Source organism: Vigna radiata, chromosome 6 (genome assembly GCF_000741045.1).
Source record: "Vigna radiata var. radiata cultivar VC1973A chromosome 6, Vradiata_ver6, whole genome shotgun sequence".
NCBI lineage: Eukaryota > Viridiplantae > Streptophyta > Magnoliopsida > Fabales > Fabaceae > Vigna > Vigna radiata.
Window position 1 is genome coordinate 11,571,698 of NC_028356.1, and position 4,588 is coordinate 11,576,285.

Sequence of the window (4,588 nt, forward strand, 5' to 3'; positions counted from 1 at the left end):
CATCTTTTGTCGGTTTCTGGGTTTTTGTTTCCTTGTTCTAGCACTACCAATGTAATATTTTTTATCCAAGGAAATAAAATTAGGAGTTTGAATCAATCCATTCACTTAAACTGTTGAATGATATCTGATACTCTATATGATTGATTCGACTGTTCTCTGTTTGAAGTCAACTATGCTCAAACTGTCATGCATTTTTATACCTTGACTTTTGTTTTGATATGATTTAATTCTTGCTTAACCACTATGCTTGATCTAGAAAAGGTTGTTGAAAGGTTTTGCAGGAAGGACATTGCGTTGGACATCTACATTTGGAGTTCAACATTTGGAAAAGCAATGCATTCGAATGATGATTTAAAGCATTCGACTGCGTCTAAACTAGGTTAACAATTCCAATTCTGGAATTTGATTCTATCCTTACTGTCTGCTTAAATCATTAATATTCTGATATTATCTCTGCTCTTTACATGATTTTATATCTAAATTGAGATAATATTGTGAGATTATTGATATTTGTATCATTGCATATATATATATGTGATTTGATAGTTTGTCTACGACACAAATCTGTGCTTAAATTGTTGGTTAATTTGTGATAGTTTTTAAAATCCATGCATAATGACAGGGGGAGTATCACTGCTTTTCACATTGTTTCATCACACACCTATATTTCAGGGGGAGTTTACATTTTCTTTGTGATGAACTTGTGATTTTGAGAGCATCATTGTACCTTTGAAACTACATATCTCTTAGATGCATCTTTGAATTCCAGCACTGCATAAATATCAAAGCATTCCTTTTTTGTTAATGCACAAAGGGGGAGAGTTTGCATGAGTGTATGAGAGCAAGTATATATGGGGAGAATTGTTGTATCATACTATATCTGCTTGATGATATTTTGGTTGTATATGCAGAGTAACTGAACTGCTTTAATTGATTTTGATACATGCTTTTATTCTTAGATCCAGTAGTGGAGGACATCTCCCTGCTTGATGAAATTTGGAGACTTAAGCAGTTCCTCCTCGGGACTTCCTTGCTGAATCCAATAGTGGAAGACCTTTCCCTTCTCCTCCCTTTCCTGCTTTTATTGCCCTTGTCCTTGATCTGTTGACTGTTATGATTGCGATTTTATGCTTGTGACACATTGAGGACACTGTGTAGTTTAAGTGTGGTCTATTGGGGGAGATTCTAATTTTTTCTTTGATTAGTTTTTGTTTTCTACGTTAAATTTTTTGTTTTCTAGGTAGTTTTGTTGTGTCTTGTGTACAGTTTTACCTATTTCTCTTGATTTCTGGACTTTGTTTAGGCTGTCAGTTTTTCCTATACTCTGATTGGCTTGAAATCCTTGCTTTTCTTTGCTTGGGAAGATGATTATGATGTTTGAGAGGTTGAATTGATTGTGACAAAACCCTGTGTGAGATTTGAGCCACTTTATGTTCTTTCTTTTGTGATATGTCTCTTGATTCATATGCCTTGGCTTGACTCTATTGATAATTCTTGATTGATATGCATGTTTGGAAGTGATAAAGGCAGTTTTGTTGTTGAGCCTCTCTAGCCAAATGAGCCTACCCTGTTTTAATCCATTGATAACCCTTTTGAGCCTATACTTTCCAAATTTCTTTGTTTTCAAGTTCATTAATTACCCCTAAGTGAAAAACCATGATTACCTTAACCTTAGGGAATTTTGGAGCTTTGGAAGTGTTTTGGGAACAAGTGTGGTCTCCTTGGGGATTCTGATGAACTGGCTAGTTGGTTCCTCTTCTTCTTTTGTTTTTGTAAATATGTTGTGTATCTTGTCTCTCAGAGTTGTGTCCTAAATAGAGAGAAAAGAAAAGAGACAAGATGAAAAAAAAAGAAAGAAAAAATACAGAAAAATAAATAAAAAAATTTATGAATAATGGAGTCAAGAAGAGGATTGAATTAGAGATTTTGGGTGTGATTTGACTCTGTTTTAACTTGTTCCCCATTGCTCCTCTATTTCTTTTGGTTTATAGTTTCTCATCCATATTATATCCTCCCTTGTCCTTGACCCCATTACATCCGTAAAAGACCTTTTGATTTGAACATGCATATGTTTTGAGTGTTGACATTAGAGGCTTGTCAAGTCTGTTGTTGCTTGCTTTCTTGAGTGCATTGAGTTGACATTTTTTACCCTAGAAACATGAGAGAAACACTGATAGTGCGCATCTGTGAGGTTTGTTACTTTTGATTCACCTCTTGAGTTGATTAATTATTTTTTCCATGTCTTGAATTGCTTGGATGACTTCATGAGTATCCACTTTCTCTGATTTTGTGTTGGTTACTGTCTACTTCCTTTCTCTGTCCAGATTTCTTGAGGATTGTGTAATTTTGTTTGTTTTTGTCCTTCTTATTCCTTGTTATCTATGTGTGGAGTCTGTGTCACTTCTCTGATGTCCTCTGATCTGTTGCCTGATTTGCGTCTTGATTTTGCCCAGGGGTGCAAAAGACTAAGTGTGGTCTATTTCGATGAGTCAATATTTTATTTATTTCACTTAGTTTATTGTGCTAGAATTAATCAGGGAATTGTGTTTAAATGTCCAGTATATTCCTGCTTCTGCTAATTGTGTTTAATTTGATCAAAACTTCTTATTTTAATTAATTTGAATATTCTGAGCTAATTATTTGCACTATTAATTGCAGGAAAAATTTTGAGATACAATTTGGAGCATTAGGATGGAGGCAAATTAATTCAAGACTATCCCAGAAGCGTTTTAGAATTAATTGTATTTTAATTTTGTAGTTTAGGATTTTTAGACAAACTTTAACATTGTGGGTCAATTTCTAGAATTTGCTGTTTAGCCCATTTAGTAGGAAGACACTTGGCACCACCTAGGGTTTTATTTTATGTGGACCCCACCCTTACTAAGGGACTCACGGCCTTAGAGTTAAGGGACACCAGCTGTCACTCACTCTTCATATTTTCTTGGCTTGTAAACGTTTTCTGGAGTTTTTTTTGGAGGACTCACGGTTACAATGAGTTGAATGAATGAGAGCTCCAATTAATTTTCTTTTGCTGATTTGGAAAACAACCTCATTTTTCTTTAACACGCATTACACTAGCTTACCTTCACACACATTAATTTGCTTTAGAGTTGATTCAAGCAGCTGAAAGGAAAGCAGAGCCACTTTCTTGCTTGAGAGGTGCCGTTTTCATTGGCTTATGTGTCACGACCCACTGTTGGTGTCACGGCTAGAGCATATAACATTTTATTTGATATAGAAATAGTGAGCATTTTCTTGGAGTTGAAGAATGGCAACAACGTTTTTTTCTTCTTTGGAGAATTCATCTTATTGCCTTGAGAAATATCGTGCTGAAAGAGGTGTGACAGATGACTCATATGAAATGAAGATAAGTCTCGGTCAGTTGGAGGAGTATGGGACGTGCTAGCTTTTTTATTGTTTTAGTGAAATGGGAAGTAGATTAGGTGGGAGTTGGTGGCAGCTATCATGTCTCCGTGTTTGTTTTTTTTTTGCTTGCTTTGCTTTCAAAGAATGAGTAGCTTTTACCGTGAAGAAATGGTTCTTGAAGCATCTTCCATTGCACTTTCTTTCTTTTGAAGTGATGGCCTAGGTTGAAGGGTAGGTGTGCTCGTGACGTGGAGCTCATGAGGCAAAGGATGATGGTTTTCTTTTGAACAAGCATTTTGAATTTGTAGAATTGATAAATTACGTTTATTAGACTAGCAACTCTCATGGTGTTACGGCCTGCTGCAGGGAAGCACTTTTCTTTCTTTATTTTAATGAATTAGAAGCACTTTCATTTCTTCCAACACTCACGACTAGTGATAAAAGATGGAGAAACACTTTAGTTCCTTTAGTTTCAAGTGTCTTTTATTTGCATTATTACCATGATGAATTGATTTCAATGTTTAGCTTACTTGTTGCATTTTAATAGCTTTAATTGTATTTAGATATTTGTCTATTGCAGTGTTAGGTTTAGCATTTTCATTTACTTTAATGTTGTCTAGTATGTTTGATAGAGATAATTCGACTGTCATGTTAGTTTAGGTTAGTCGGGTTGGTCATTAATAAAATTACTTTGTTTCCTTGATATTCTTAGACTGTTCTTGTGTTTATTCTGCTCTGCTTGACATTGTATGAAATCTGACTGTGTTCTTGCAATGGGTATACTTTTAGTTGCCCAATTGGTGATTGTATCTTTGCTTAGTTGATCAATCTGTATAGAACACAGTGGATGGAATAGATGTATTGCATTCGCTTAATTCGTGATTGTGATAGCATGACTAACCTTCGCTTAATCGGTTAGTTGTACTGGATTAGAGGCTAGAGTAGTTTATTCATGAGACTTGTGCACTTTAATTGTCATACTACTGCTCTGAGTTAGCTCAATATTTAATCTGTTGTGTGCCTGCGATTAGGTATATGCTTAGTTGCCTAATCGATGTTTAATCTTCGCTTAGTTAATTTGACTGTATGGTGCATGTTTGATTAGATTTGTGCATTGCATTCGCTTAGTTTGCAATTTTGAAGACTGAATTAGCCTTCGCTTAGTTGGGTGATTGTTGACTCACTGGCATGTACCAGATCGATCAAGTAATATAATCGGTAA